The 17,034-nt window shown below is 41.0% G+C and overlaps 1 long non-coding RNA gene across 3 annotated transcripts in view; it reads right to left on the reverse strand.

The window, feature by feature from the left end:
* Positions 1 to 4,175: 4,175 nt before the first annotated feature.
* Positions 4,176 to 17,034, reverse strand: part of LOC131192293 (uncharacterized) — a 30,562-nt gene continuing 17,703 nt past the window's right edge. For 2 of the 3 annotated variants that reach the window (XR_009153693.1, XR_009153689.1), the window contains exon 4: positions 4,176 to 4,432. This is a non-coding gene — a long non-coding RNA (uncharacterized LOC131192293). The remainder of the gene's footprint in view (positions 4,433 to 17,034) is intronic. The other variant, XR_009153696.1, reaches the window with a different exon arrangement.

Here is a 17,034-nt window from a genome sequence, read left to right on the forward strand (position 1 = left end):
ACTCTGTTACTGTTACCTGTTTCCTTTCCACCTTCAGACATATGCTCTGCTAACCATGGACCCAAGTAAATGATACAAAGATTTCTAATTAGGGTTACTTTGATTTTTCCCCCCTTAAACTTTCGCTCAAAGTAATGCACTTCTGTGCACGTTATCCCTTAAAAATACATCTCAGGATGTATATTTGTAAAATGCATGTATTTCATTTGCATACATATTTGGGAAATACAGATGGAGCAGGTTTTCTAGACAGGAGCTTTATTGGTTTGAGATGAGGATCTCTTCTGTGTCCCCATTTTTCATGGGGCTTAGATAGGCTTTGGACAGCGGAACCAATAAAGATGAGCTGTTTATAATAAATATACTCCGGAAGAAACCATCATAAGAATTATGCTGATCTATGACCATAATAAACATTTGTTTTGACCTGATAACCTCAAGAAGAGTTTGTTGCAATTCCTATGGAGCTGTGGGGCCAGCAGTTTCTTACTTTCCTACCTTTTTTTCCCGCTTCTGGGATTTTCCATTTCCTGTTGAATCACAAGCCACCTGTCAGCCCTGGAGCCATTTTCTCCTGGCACCTTCAGGGCTGCCACAGCAGAGATGAGTAGAGCTGTGGGAACGGGGGGGGGGGAGGGGGGGAAGCAGAGATAGCTGGGGATTGTAACCAAAATAAAATTCTTTCCTCTGAGAACCAAGGACTTTCTCACTAGGTGCAAGGAGGTGGGATCTGAGACCAACTGACCCTTGAACTGAGACCTGATTGGACCACATGATGGATTGCATGGGCAGGAGAACGAGTACTTTACTCTAACCCTAGGGAGTTAGAGCTGGGTTTCCCCAGATATGCCAATATGACATGCCTAATAAATCTATACTTTGAGGAATATGCCTGCCTTGGAGTTTTGATTCCGTTGGTTACAGTGGTGGGATCATTCCAGTTTAACAACCGGTTCGGTGATTGTGCATTTTGCTGCATGTGCGTGCACAGTTCAATGAAAAATCACTATCCACGTTAGTGCTAGGGAATTAAAACAGCTGAGGTGCAGCAATCTGCTCTGCTGCGCTAATCAGCTATGAAGATAAAGTTAAGTAAAGCGCAGGGGCCGGCAGGTGGACCCAGCTGATCATCGGAGCTACCAATTCGCCCGAACCGGTCCGAACCAATAGAATCCCACCCCTGGTTGGGTGTGTTACTTGGAACCCTTACACCACCGCTTCTTCTTGCTGCCATTCCTCAATTCCCCTCCTCGGATTAGTTTTAATTTTTTCTCTCATTAAAAAAAAAACATAGTGAGGAAAGAATGCTAGTAGGGATGAGCTGACTAGCATGTTTTGCGTTCTCTTTTGGGCTGGCAGGAGGAAATATTAGCTGGCAACTGTTCTGTCCCCCCTTCGCCTCCGTCCAAGTGATGGTTTAATTAGCCGGCACTATCAGCTCTGGCAGCAGAATAGCGAGCGTCTGCCAAGTGTCTCTGTTATCTCCCTCGATGCTGATGAGTCACTCAGGAACAAACTTCAGCTCTTAGTTAATCAGTTGATTTGCCTGCTACAAAGAGACACAGCAGCTCTGGCTGCCTTTATATCCTGTGGGATGTGGCTCAGCACTTCCTAGGCCTGCCCCACCCCTGCTTCTGTTGTTCCGTCCTCTCCTGCCTACGAAACCTAGGGTCCAACCAAGCCTGATTGCCATCATCTGGGTCTGAAGGTGTGGCCTAGGGGGGGGAAGAGTCAGGGGACGGAGGCCTCGTTATCTCTTCCACCTGGCCTGCCTCTGGCTCCTGGAGCTGAGCCAGGAAAGCCGGTGCTCCCGAGGTAAGTCCTGATGGCCCTTCCCCCTCACTTTCCAAGTCACTTTCTGGCAGCAGGCCCGGCTCCAAGTCACTTTCTGGCAGGAGGCCTGGCTCAGGGGGCGCAGACACAACAGCAACATAAGATGAAGGGTGTTTGCCTAACATTGCCAAGCTGCAAAGGACAAGAGGGACATGAGTTGAAGCTTTGTGAAAATGCTCTAAATGGACACCGAAAAGGCTTTTCATCCACCTCTAGAGGGTTCTTCTTGAGCAGAGGAAGCTGCTTCATTTCAGTCTTTTTGCATCACTTCCCTGCACTCTCTTACACACCATGTGAAGAAGCAGAGAAAATGGTAACATTTGTATTTATTGTGCAAATGACCTCATTTACATACTGGTATTGAATGTTGCCGTGCCACGGATGAAATATTACATAATCGTGTCATTTGAATGATGAGGTGATGACCCAGGTGTCAACATTTGGACACCACGGTGGCTTGCAACAGATGCCTAAGCTTGTACATCCTGATATAGCTTCACCCATCATGGGTGTTTGTGTATGCAAGTGGGAAAGAAATTGTTTTCATCTGTCCTGATTCATTATGCAGCAGGAAGGTGAGGAAAAAAAAATCAACAATGGTTTCATTTTTAATGATTCGAGGAACCAATTTCTGACTCCTAAATCTAGGATCACATTTAACATCTGTCTGCTTCAAATATTAATGAATCAGCAAATCTATTCCTCTTCTGCTCCTGTTATGATGTTGGTAATATTATACAGCAATTTGCCTAGCCATCTCAGTTTTCTTCTCGTGTCTCCAAGCGAAACAGAAGCCTAAGTGACCTCTGCTTCTCCTTTCTTTTCTTTTCTTTTTCTTTTTCATTTTCCAAGGCACCAGAAGGCCAGACAAGGAATAATGGATGGAAACCGATCAAGGAGAGATTCAATCTAGGAATAAGGAGAAATTTTCTGACAGTGAGAACAATCAACCAATGGAACAGCTTGCCTTCAGAAGATGTGGGAGCTTCGTTACTGGAAGATTTCAAGAACAGACTGGACTGCCATTTGTAAAAATGGTGTAGGGTCTCCTGCTTGGGCGGGGGGTTGGACTAGATGACCTACAAGATTAAAGAAGATTAAATTCTGTTAATCTGTTAATCCTTAAAATAGGCAAGGTACTGTTAGCCACATGTAGTCAAAATTCTTAAGTGGCTCCACAACCTCTGTCAAAGTTGCAAGTGAACTGCAATTTTTTATAAGCCAGAAAGAAGAAATGATTAATAATATAGCAATAGCACTTAGACTTATATATATAGCTTCATAGTGCTTTTACTATGAAGCCCTCTCTAAGCGGTTTACAGAGTCAGCATATTGCCCCCAACAATCTGGGTTCTCATTTTACCCACCTTGGAAGGATGGAAGGCTGAGTAAACCTTGAGTCGGTGAGATTTGAACTGCAGCTAGCAGCTAGCAGTCAGCTGAAGTAACCTATAGTAATACACTCTAACCACTGCGCCACCTCAGCTCTGTATAGGAATATAGGAAATAATATTTATTGCATTCATTCTACTGAAGGTTATAGTACATTCAATCAAATTCATTTTTTGCGGTGACCTTGTCCACTTCTTGGAGCATGCACAACAAAGTTTTAAAACTTTATGTAAATTAACATTTTCCAGATCTAATGGGCTAACAGCTTCTTGAATCCTTGGTCTAAATGGCCAAATTCCCTTCTGAATGGGAATTCTGAGTATTATAGTTCAATCCATCAGGAGAGAATCAGCTGATTTATAATAATTTTTCTCCAATTTTTGCCAATCTTATCACCATTCTGTCTTTTCTGCTTTTTCCAAATAAAGGTTCTAAAATAGGCCTTGAGTTAGCTTGAAAGTATTCTATATGCAACCAATGATGGGACAAAATAATGCTTCAATGAGACAAAGAAATGGGAACTTGGAGGCCTAGGGGACAGTGACTAGACTCCTGTCCAAGGCAGCTGATTGCTTTTGCCAACAGGTGGGGAATTATCCACTTGTTATAAGCACACATGTGTCCTGCCACAATTACAGAAGCTGAAATATATCTGTAATCTACAGTCAGGAGAGGTGATTTCCATCTTTTATGTGACATGAAAAATGCACCAAGCACGGGTTTGCCCATATACCAAATTGCTTTTTTTTTTCCTCGTTCCCCCTTTAATGCAAGAGATCAATCATCCTGTGGATTTTATTACTCAGAGTTTAGCTTTTTGTTTTGACAGATGGCCTGTGTGCTTCTTTGGAGTACAACTCTATATCACTCCCATTAAGTGCACAATGGAATTCTCTGTCTCCGGGATCTTAAAGAGGAAAAAAAAATGGTGGGAAGATACTTGCCAACACCACAAGCTTCACCAAGGAGAGATAGGTTGAAAAATAGCAAAAGAGAGTTTCTTTGTGCAGGACAGATGGACACAGATTCATCCTGTTATGCTTTTGCGTAGCCTGCTCATAAGCACGATAGTGAGTCCTGACATTCATAGATTTGCTGCAAAGCAAATAACAAATTCAAACGGGGTGCAGATTCCATGTTTCTTCTAGGATAAAATTAAGGCTCCTCTAAGAATAGTATCTATCCTGTAGGGAGAGTTGATGCAGTTCTGAAAATAATAACAAGAACAGAGAGATAAGGAGTGTACAGAATGAAAACCGAACAGCTGTCCATCCATCCGGCATCTCTGAATCCAAACTTCTAAATGTATCACATCCAAAAGACACCTAGTGGGCAGAAGTATCTGTTCTAGGCAAATGATGCTAGATAATCAAAGCAAACAATCAAAGCTGTTAACAATAAAACAGTCTTTGTCAACCTAAGTGCTGTTCAGAAGGGTTAACTGTCAGAATTCTCAAATTAGCATGGCCATTACTGAGAATTCTGGAGATCGATCTCCACTTAACTGGATAGTATCAAAGTTGAGGGGAACTGCAATAAATACCACCTGATTTTTCATCTTATTTCCCAAGGGTTATACTTATGATTATGTGATTAGAGCCAAGGACTTTTCGAGAAGGTAGCGACTCCATGTTCTGTACGGTAAAGGGGATTCTCTTCAAAGAATTCATTCATCTTTGTAATGATGAGTAGCAATCTTTGGGCTTCAAGGTTGTAAAACCATTGAGTTAAAATAGTGCTAATTATTATTTCAGTGTTTGAGGTTTAATTTCATATCCACATTTCCTGGATCATTGATTTCTGCACTCAAGGAAACTGTGGATGAAAACAAAATAAAAAAAAATAACGCTACGAGCTTGGTTTTTTTAATCTATTTATTTACAGATCCTACATGGCCACCACCTCATATAATGGTTTCAGGCAACTCACAACCAGTATATAAAAACAATCAAAGCATGCATAACAATAAATCCACCCTTTCCTCCAAGTGCCAGACCACAACCTCTCATCTTAATTCCAATCCCAATCCTACTTAATGCTTTCAAGAACAGCCAGGTCTTCTCAGCCTCCCAGAAGCTAAAGTGATGCAGGAAGGAGAAAAAAGGAGGAGCTAAATTATAATTTTGCCACCAAGGCTCTTAGAGAATTAAAAAAGACCCTAATCATTAGGGGGAAAAAAAATCTTATCCACCCCCATGGGGGTTAATGTGGGTCAGTTCTCTGTAATATGGCTCTGAAAACTTCAAAGGGATGCTTTGCTTTGATGATGGACCTTCTCAAAGCTGTTTCATGGGATCGACTGGACCTCATTTCTTGGTTGTGCTGTGCTTTCCAATATTTGCAGAAAAAGAAGAAAGCAGACTTTAAAATACCTTAGGAAAACATTTACATCATACTGGTGGGTCTATTAACGTATTTCAAGGTACATTTCCTCTCACAATTTTGTAAATCTACCCAATCTGGCTTTGATTGACTTGCCTGGCCTCAACCCAAATTATATCCAGAATTGGTAATATAGCGTAGGATTTTGAATGCAAAGGATATATATATATCCTACATTGGCATTTTCGGGTCTTTTTCCATGTAAGGTTGAGAGTATCTTGGTGACATTTCAACAAGGTCTCACTCATCATCTTCAGGCTAGTGTCTTCGGCTTCGTGCTTCTCGAGCAAAGAGTGGTCAGGGCTGCCTCTCTCTATAAATACTGGTGAGGAAGTGGGGAGTGTTGCTGTGAGCGGGATGGTTGGCTCTGTGGTTGTATCCTGATTGGTAGATGGAGTGGGTGTTTGCAGATTGGTCAGCTGTTTCATAGCATCCTGTGTGGGTGTGGTCCTGGTCTTTTGTTCCTGAGCTTTGGTGTTGTGGCCTCTGAAGTTCTGTGATGTGATGTCTTGAGCAGATGGCTGTGATGCAGCATCCTGGGCCCTGGTTTGGCTCCGAGTCCAAGGTCCTGTCATGTGTTCCTGGTGTGTGTCAGTCTGCTTTGTGTAGGGATTGGAGGGGGGCGCAGCAGCCAGTGGTGTCAGCATGGTCTGGCTTCTGGATGGTGGTTGTGTTTCATCTGTGGGATGGGTTTGGGTTTGAATCTGAATCCAACCAACCCGTTCACAGCAACACTCCCCACCTCCCCACCAGTATTTATAGAGAGATGGCAGCCCTGACCACTCTTTGCTTGAGAAGCATGAAGCCGAAGACACCAGCCTGAAGATGATGAGCGAGAAATGTTGCCAAGATACTCTCAACCTTACATGGGAAAAGACCCGAAAAGACCCGAAAATGCCAAGACCTACATACCTATACCTTCTCTGATTATTCTGTAAGCCATTGAGATAGAAAAACGCCCACACAGCATGAACAAACGAGATGACACCTCCCGCCTACCAGCCATTTGGAAACCCACCCTTATTGACAAACGAGTCCCTAACACGAGGAATGACACCAGACCCACACTCACAAGGTCCACACAGGATGTCACCACCGCACATCCACCCAGAAAGCAGACCCAAACCCACACTGATCATGAAGCACGACCAAGGACCAGAAGCCAGACCGCAGCTGCAACATTAGCCATTTCAAACCCCTCCAATCCATTCATGCAGCAGACTGACACCCACTATGAAGATGTAGCACGACCACAAAGCCAAACAACAGCTATGCAGCTCATCAGCTCAAATCCCCCTGCAGCACAGACTAGACTGAGCACAACCAAGCCCCCACCAACACAGGACACACCCCCAGCCAATCAGAGCACAGAAAAAACCCCATCCAATCAGAGCACAGCCAAGCTCCCACCCAATCAGTTCAAACCCCACTAGCAGTTAAAAGGAAGAAACAGCTGCGATCACACATTGCTCCCAGAAGCACGAAGCTGAAGCCTGAAGATGACGAATGAGACTTCGTAGAAACGTCGCCAAGAAACGTCGTCACTTCCAATTTTACACGGGAGAAAACCCGAACAACCAAAGACATATATATATATATATATATATATATATATATATATATATATATATATATATATATATTATATATATATGAATATATATTTCATATATATATATATATATATGAAACTGCTATTAAAAAATAATAAAATCCTCAAAAAGTCTAGGAGTAGAAAATTGCTTTGTGTTTTGAAGTAAACTTTTTCTCATTGTTTCTTTCCTTAGTCTTTTACAGTATTGAATCCCATGGAACACAGTTTAAACACCCTGCATTGGGACAAACGATCAATATAGATAATTTATCCATTGTCCCTGTGTCTGTTTCTTACCTACCCTTTTATTAGCTAAATGAGTCCATGTTTAAAAGATGGAAAGAACTCTGCCTTTATCTTCGTGTACTACTTCAAGAAGGGGTTTTGATAGACATGAGGTTTTTCCTAGTCTCTTTTATTTTCTTTTAAAACTACTTTTCATTTCAAATATAACAGAAATCTGTTTACATAGCCTGATGAGTGGGTTAAGTCCACACTTTGATTCGAAGAAAACTATGAGTATTTTACTTTTACAATGGAAAGGAAAAAACTCTAATAGCTTAGTTTCTTGGAACTTGTTTTTAATGTTCCAAAGCACATCTGAACAGGCTTCTGTTGAATTAACTTTTTGACCCCAGAAGAGACATCATCACTTTAAACAACTGCAAAGAGGGATGGACACCTTTTTGTCTACTTTCTCCTATTTTCTCCACTTAACTATGAGAAAGGCTTATATACAGTGCTGGGATTCAAATAATTTAACAACCGGTTCTCTGCCCTAACGTTTTCTTCCAACAACCAGTTCACCAAACTCCTCAGAAAGTTAACAACCGGTTCTCCCGAAGTGGTGTGAACCGGCTGAATCCCACCACTGCTTATATAAGAGCACACTGTTACTTGATACTGAATAGGGGAACCATTATAATAAAGTCATGAAGATGTTAGACTGACATAGGAACACCAGATTCAAGTTCATCCTCAGCTTTGGAAGCTTTACTAATCTAACCAATAAATAAATGACATAAATGGGGCATATTTTGGGGGATTAACCCATTTAACCACTAAATTGTGACAGACATGGTCACATCTTTTCTTTTTACTCCATCAATCAAAATTTCTGCAACCCAACAAGGCAGACACAGACTTCAGAGGATAATTAGAACTACAGAAAAAACAATTGCTACCAACCTGCCTTCCACTGAGGACCTGTATACTGCACAAGTCAAAAAGAGGGCTGTGAAAATATTTACAGACCCCTCACGTCCTGGACATAAACTGTTTCAACTCCTACCCTCAAAACGACGCTACAGAGCACTGCACACCAGAACAGTTAGACACCAGAACAGTTTTTTCCTGAACGCCATCACTCTGCTAAACAAATAATTCCCTCAACGCTGTCAAACCATTTACTACTAAGTCTCCACTATTATTTATCTTCTCATCATTCCCATCACCCATCTCCTTCCACTTGTGAGTGTATGACTGTAACTTTGTTGCTTGTATACTTACGATTTATATTGATATTGATTGATTCCTAATTGCTTATTTGTACCCTATGACTATCAATAAGTGTTGTACCTTATGATTTTTGATGAATGTATTTTTTATGTACGCTGAGGGCATGTGTACCAAGACAAATTCCTTGTGTGTCCAATCACACTTGGCCAATATTCTATTCTATTCTATTCTATTCTATTCTATTCTATTCTATTCTATTCTATTCTATTCTATTCTATTCTATTCTATTCTATTCATTTATTAATGGTCCAAAACTAAACACAATAAAAGACCAGGCTACAATACAATAGTTATAAAAATACAATTTAAAACAGAGAAAATCTTAAAACATTTAACAGGTAATAATTAATAGTACAACAACAACAATTTATTATTACAGTCTTAGACTAGAACAAATAAAAGCACTCAGTGTATATACACTTAAAACTTCTGGTATAAAACAATAAACAGCAGCTAAAATCTATAATAAAACCCAGTGTCAATTATACATGGTCTGACTATATGATAGTTGCAATCCCTAAACTGTGTGGCCCGTTGTAGATTCAACGCTAAAAGGTAAATGACTAAACAGTGCAAAGGGTTTGCCACAATTGTTATATAACATCGTTATGGTGCAGAAGATACGTGTTTGTGACAAATCCCCAGTACTGCTGTGCAGAATCTGGCCACCTGTGCTGTAGTTAAGGACTGTTCATCCTTAAGCAGCCATTGAAGATAGGTAATGTTGGAACAGCCAGGATACCTAGCAGTTATTGGCAGAATATGTTTTTTCCTAATATTCGTATAAAAGGAACATCTAAGGAGCATGTGACCCACAGTCTCCACCTCTTCTGAGCCACAGGGACAGAGTCTTTCCGTGAATGGTATCCTTTTATACTTGCCATACAGGACAGCTGATGGAAGCGCATGGCACCGCGCAAGTACAAATGCTTTCTGGTGGTTTGCTGACTCCAATTGACTAAGATAGCTGGCAGGAGCAACAACACATCTAATGGCATCTGGAGCCAGAAACAGTGGAGCTTTCCATAAATCCATCTGCCTCTCAATGTCCTCCACCCTTTGTCACAAGTTTTGTCTTGCTAGATCATAGTCCATCTTGAGTATTAAAGCTGGGGAAAAGCCTAGTTTGGCAAGGTTGGACTTGACAGCCTTGATCCATGATGAAGAGAATCTGTCTTGGAGGATTAACAGAACAAGACCTTGTAGAAAGAAGTTAAGCTTTAGCCAGAGATTTCAGGACGCTATACAGATTCTTGCTTCGACTTTTGCTAATCCTATCGCCAGGTGCAGAAGTATATTTGAGACACAACATGGCATCTGGAGAATTGATGTAATGAATTTGGATTGAACTGTTTCTAATGATGTAAAACATGAAGCTGACTGTCCAAGCAAGGTCCCATAAAGGAGCTGTGCTAGCGACTTGGTCATAAAAATTTTAATAGCAGCAAGGACATAATATCCTCCCTTTGTGTGGAAAAAATTAAGAATGGTGCTCGCTGATCTTTGGCCCAAGGCAGCTGCATATTCTCCATGTGCTTTCCTTGAACCATTGGCCTGAATGACCACCCCCAGGTATTTGAAGGTGGTTACCTGCTCTATTTTGTGGCCATTTAGATACCATGAATAAAGTTTTGGCCTTTTTGCAAAGGCCATGATCTTTGTTTTCTCATAATATATGTCCAGTTTATTGTAATTACAGTATTGGAGAAGGGCTCGCAAGGTTCTTTTAAGGCCTACTGGTGTCCTGGAGAGGATCACAGCATCATCTGCATAGAGCAGGAGGGCGATGCTTCGGTCTCCTATTTTTTTGGGGGGGTGTTTGTCTAGCCATTTTACCATGTCATTTATGTAAAAGTTGAAAAGCAAGGGGGCCAAAATGCACCCCTGTTTAACCCCCTTTTGAGTTTTAACTGACTTTGAGAGGGACCCTTGCATATTACACCTCACCTTGAAGGATTCCTTAGTATGTAGGGCACGTAATAGATGAAGAAGCCTGTTTAGAGTTAGGGTTAATAGTACAAAGGAGGAACCAATAGCTATAGCTACTGTTAAGAATTCAGCAACATGTTTCTGAAGCCATCCAGCCATCTCTCTCTCTCTCTCTTTCTCTCTCATTCCCTATTATAATTAAATAGATAAAAATGAATACAATCTACAAAAAAAGATTAAAAAAGAGCAAGGGAAAAGAAAAAAAGAAAGAAAAATAAGAAAAAATAAGAATATAAAATACTGTACTAAAAAGAAAAAATGTTTATTTTAAATTTATATATTAAAAGAATAATATATATTTCTTTTCTTAGTCTCAATGGCAAATAGAATTATTGGCACTTGGAAGTATTAAACTTGATGGTCATTGGGTATATAATGGGCATTTTAATGTCAGGTGCAAGAAAGCAGGAAAAGGAGTAGAATTCAAAGCACTAAAAGTTTATTTCATGTTACCTATATACATGAATCTGATCTACTAACAGTCAAGCCAAATTAATGCTATAGAAGGGTCAATGGAATTCATAGGGTGAGTGGTGGACTTAGGTCACTTGTGGAAATGTAACGACTACAAACTAATGAGGCATTTGACCCCTCCTTCAGGCTCCACCTAGTTATCTCCTACATTTAATAGCTAGATTCTCTTTCTGAGTCTGAACAAAAACATGTTTGGCTTTCATATACAAAGTTTATATATCTACCTGATATTGTCTTAATAGGAAGTGGCTCAGTTTGGACCAAAGTAAACAGTCTTCTATGTGGATCATATACAATATTTTCTCCTCTTTCCCCCTAAACACTTATATGGCTTAAACATAGTCACTGACTTGCACTTTTGAGATGGTGTGTTTTCTTACCTTCGATCAATACTTTCATGGGATGTTAGGAGGGGTGGCATAGCTCATTAGCCAGCTTGCTCCCTCCTGCCACATCACCGGCAGATTCTGGCATGCCAGGTTTCTGGATTGCTGAGAATATGCTGCATTAACTAGTTATCAGATGCAAGATGGTACAGAGAAATAAAAAGCTATGAAGATACACAAGCCATGGGGGGGGGAAAGGCTGGCAGAGAGAAAAGGGTGTTTGTAGCACTACAGCTCTGCAATAAAGGTTTGGGCCAACACTTGTCTATGTTAACCTGGGCCCCACTCATTCATTGTATCTTTCTCTCCTAGAGGTGGAATTCTTGCCTCACAATCAGTGTGGTTGTGATGACCCAGGGCGTGGCAAGAAATCAACACAGCCAGAAAACTGGTATGAGTCCCTTTATTGGCACCAACTTTGCCCCCAATGTCTCGTTTACTCTCCGGCCTGGAGAAAACTCTCCCACAAAACTGCAGCAGCTTCTGGCTGCAGATACTCTAGTTCAAATGCTGTAAGCAGAACAGGGGTGAAATTGAAAAATTTTCCCTACCGGTTCTGTGGGCGTGGCTTAATTGGTGAGCATGGCTTGATGGTCAGATGACTGGGTGTGCGTGGCCAATAACAATAAATAATATAAATAATAAACAAAGTATACAAAACAATAAGAGGTACCAAAAACCAACTTTCACACTTTACACACACACAACAAAACACAACTGACTCACACACAATGTAAAAGCAGCTGCACTTCACCCAAAATGGCCCCTGCAATATGCAGGAACCTCACACAGCCACAAAAAGCTCAAAACCCGACTTTCACACTTTACACACATACAGCACAACACAACACAACACAACTGACTCACTCACACACACACACACAAAATGCCACATACAGCTTTGTGAGACTTTGTGTGTTTGTGTGGTTAGAATGAAACACTACAGAAACACACCAAATCTCAGAAAGCTGCTCAAACATTTTATTTTATTATTTTATTTTATTTATATTTTTTAGATCAGGAGTCTCCAACCTTAGTAACTTTAACGTTTGTGGACTTCAATTTCCAGAGTTTCTCAGCCAGCAAAGCAGGCAGATGGAGTTGCTCACTGAGGAGATAGATTGCAGGCAGGCAGATTCAGTTGCTAGCTGATGCAACTGATGTAAAGCATGGCTTTGCCAGCCTGAAACGAGCAGTAATTAGGTAATTGGGGAGGGGGATTGGGTGGGCATGGGCGGGGACTGTTGTAAGAGGTTGTTAAAAATGATTTAAAAAACCTGTGATCATCAGGCAACTCATCTGGGATCGCCAGAGGAAAAAAAGATTTTAAAAGCTCCTCTGACGATCCCAGCTGAAGTTGCCTAATCGCCAGAATCTCTTAAAAGGATTGTTTTAACAAGCTCTTCGGCTGAAGAGCTTGTAGAAAACATGTTTTTTAAGGTTCTGGTGATGAGGAACTCAGCTGGGATCGCTAGAGGAGCCTTTTAAAACCATTTTTTTTACAACCTCTTTGGCCAAAGAGGTTGTTAAAAAAAAAGTTTAAAGGGTTCTGATGATCCCAGCTGAGCCGCGGGATCATCAAAGGCTTTTTTTTACTTTTAAAGGCATGTTTTTGGCTGAAGAAAAACTGCTTTTAAAAGTAAAAAAAAAAGCACCTCTAATGATGGCGCGGCTCAGCAGAGGCAGTGGGCAGGGCCGGGGATTTTTGCTACCGGTTCTCCAAACCAACCGCCGCCATGGCTACCGGATCAGGCGAGTCGGTCTGAACTGGGAGCATTTCACCCCTGAAGCAGAATGATTGCAGTCAATCACTCTGGCAGGGCAGATAATGAGTCCCAGAAACAAGGAATAATTCTAGCAAGACAAGATAAGCACCCAGACAGCATGGAATTAATTCAAACAGTCAGGAGGAATTCCAGGAATGCAGACCACAACTCTCAACACTAGATGAATTCAGCATTTGTTCCCGACAAACACCCCTCCCAACTGCCTCTCCTTTAAACTCCATCTCTAGGTGTGCCTTGTGAAGGGATTCGGGGACCTCTCCTTCCTTGTAAGCCATGCAACCCATGTTGCTCTCTTCTGCGTTCTTACCTGTGTGCCCTAGAATGAGGAGGGGGTAGGCCTTGGTCTTCATCTGAACCTCCTCTCCCTTGTTCTATCTCTCCCCTGCTCTGCCCAGCCTGACTTTGCCCTTCCCCAGTTTCCTCCACAGCCAACGAAGCCACTCTCCCGCTCTCTGTCAGCTGTTCATCTTCCGTCTCAGATTCAGTTCTGACAGGGGCATGACAGTGGTGCAGTAGCCTAGAGGTGGAGCTCTCACCTCACAATCAGGAGGCTGTGAGTTCAATCCTAGGTAGAGGGAGATATTTCTCTCTCTGGGCACAACTCCACACTGGTAACAGGAAGGGCATCCGGCCAGTAAACACTCAGCTCCATTCAGTTGCCCAGACTCCATTCTGCAAGGGATCATGGGATCATTAAAAGAAGATGATGTGTGTGGGTGTGGGTGTGTATGTATATGTGTGTGAGTGTGTATATATTCATACCCCCCCACACTTATATGAATGATACACACACACAAATAAATTAAATTTTGAAACAGAATTTTGCTCCTCTAAATTCACAATCTGGTGGTATGATGTGACCGAAGCACCCCTTTGAAGTTTTGCCCTACTCTGGTTCCTTGTCTTGTCCTTATCTTCATTGTCCTTTCCTGCATCTCTTCCAAATTATCTAGATTTGTGAGCTACAATACAGTACTTAAATCGAGGTCTGGCTGAATATAATAAAGATGTCTGATGTGTAAGCATCTCTGTGTTCTTTGGAGAATAGCATCTTAGCCGCAGATCTATTCTGTTTGCATTTGCTTTTTAGAGGATACCGTACTCAACCTCTGGGAAAAAAAAAAGTGGTTTATACATCTGACTGAATGCTATACATAACTCTCCTCTACTTGACAAATGGAGTCATATACCCATTTGGAAGGCAAATGGTCGTGTAATGCTATTATGTCAGCATCCATTCCAACGCCCCCAATGCTTAAAAATAAATGTGACTGCACAATTGGTCCATTTAAAAAAAATAAAAATAAAGTACAGAAAGCAAAGCAATTGGAGGTCATGATACAACTATCTTGGGACAGGGAAGGAGTTTTCTGCAAGCTACAATAAGCAACTCTCAATATTACTGCCAATGAAAATTCTGATGATGTACAAGGAGGCAGTCACATGAGGAAAAACTTGCTGCTTCTGATTTTTGTGTTCCAGGGGAACATTTATCACTGCCATTTGGCTTATAAACTTGAGACAAGACTAAATAAGAATGTATACTTGCTAAGTCTAGTCAATAAAGATATTGATTGCACGGCCGGGAAATGATGGAAGATGCTTCTTGATGAACTGTTACTGTTCTGACATTCCTGGTGGAAGCTGTAGATCTGATGTTTGCAGAGGGGAGGGAAGTTGAAGGATTACACACACACACACACACACACACACACACACACACACGCAATTATACATATACATATGGACTATTTCAACATTCCGGGCCAGCTCATACATTTTTAAAGCAGATCTTTTTTTTCCCCTAAGTAAATAACAATGTTAACTGGACTTCAATCCTGCATTGTGCATTCTGCATTGGAATTTTTGCTGAGTGCAAACATTTCGTCCATCTTCTTTTACATGCCAGCTATGAATCCTCAGATTTGGATTGATCAGACATTAAAACTTCCGCTCACAGTTAAAACTTTGCTCACCCTCCACAAAACACTTTAATTTTTCCTAAGCATGCTTAGAGGACCCAAGAACATTCTGATAAATAAAATTGACCTTAATAATACTTTGTTTTGAAGCAGGCATGTTTTGATTAGTTTTTCAATGAAAAGAATCTGGAACACGCAAGTATATAAATAATGGAACTGGGCAGCATTTTGGATCTTGAGAAGATTTATTTATTTTATTTTTTATTTATTTATTTTTGTCACAGCAATATACACCAGCATCACACAAAATGATTATATAGTGTATAAACATATATATGAGGAAATATAAGAAAGTATAAGCATATATATATAAGAGAAAAAAAACAATAGGACAGGAATGGTAGGCACGTTTGTGCTCTTATGCACGCCCCTTATAGTCCTCTTAGGAATGGGGTGAGGTCAGTAGTAGATAGTTTTTGGTTAAAGCTTTTGGGATTATGAGAAGAGACCACAGAGTCAGGTAATGTGTTCCAAGCACTGATAATTCTGTTACAGAAGTCATCTTTTCTGCAATCAAGATTGAATTAAGTTTAAATCTATTGGTTGCTCTTATATTATTGCAATTGAAGCTGAAGTAGTCTTCAACAGGAAGGACATTGTAACAGATGATTCTATGAGTTAAACTCAGGTCATGTCGAAGGCAGCGGAGTTCTAAGTTTTCTAAATCTAGGATTTCAAGTCTGGTGGCATAAGGTATTTTGTTGTATTCAGAGGAGTGGAGAACTCTTCTTGTAAAATATTTCTGGACACGTTCAATTGTATTGATGTCAGAAATGTGGTATGAGTTCCAGACAGTCAAGCTGTATTCAAGAATTGGTCTAGCAAATGTTTTATATGCTCTGGTTAGTAGTTTAGTGTTTTTGAACATGCCAGGACACAACTTAGTAACGGTCAATTCATGTTCTAAAACATATTTTGGAGTTCATATCAAAGTACATCATGGTCCTAATAAATAAAAGCATGGAGAACATTGGGAGGAAAACCGAGGAGATATTGGTGAGCCCAGAAGTGTCAGAAGGCATTACATGTCCTACATCAACCTAATAGGAAAATAGGAAGCTGCACAATATTGAAACAGGCTGTTTGCTCCAATTTAGACCATAGCACTGCTCATGGTTTCTCTTTTATTTTGTATCTTGAGAGACTGCGAATTAAACTGAACTCACTGCAGCGATATGCTCTGTCACTGAGTTACATCCCCTAACGGGAGAATCAGTGGGATATTAAGAATAAATATTATTCCCCTTCATGGATCACTGCCTTGTCGTGGCAAAGGGGCTTGCGTAGCTCAGTGAAGCTATGAACAATGCTGTGCAGGGCCACCCAAGATGGATAGGTCATAACAGAGAGCTCTGACAAAATGTAATCCACTGGAAAAGGAAATGGCAACCAACTCCAGTATCTTTCCTATGAAAACTCCATGGACAGTACCAAAAGGCAAAAACTCCTGCAAGTCCCTTGGACTGCAAGGCAATCAAACCGGTCAGTCCTAGAAGAGATCAACCCTGACTGCTCTTTAGAAGGCCAGATCCTGAAGATGAAACTGAAATACTTTGGCCACCTAATGAAAAGGAAGGACTCACTGAAGAAGAGCCTAATGCTGGGAAAGATTGAGGGCAAAAGAAGAAGAGGACGACAGAGAATGAGGTGGCTGGATGGAGTCACTGAAGCTGTAGGCGTGAACTTAAATGGACTCC

This window comes from Ahaetulla prasina, chromosome 1 (assembly GCF_028640845.1).
Source record: "Ahaetulla prasina isolate Xishuangbanna chromosome 1, ASM2864084v1, whole genome shotgun sequence".
Taxonomy (NCBI): domain Eukaryota; kingdom Metazoa; phylum Chordata; class Lepidosauria; order Squamata; family Colubridae; genus Ahaetulla; species Ahaetulla prasina.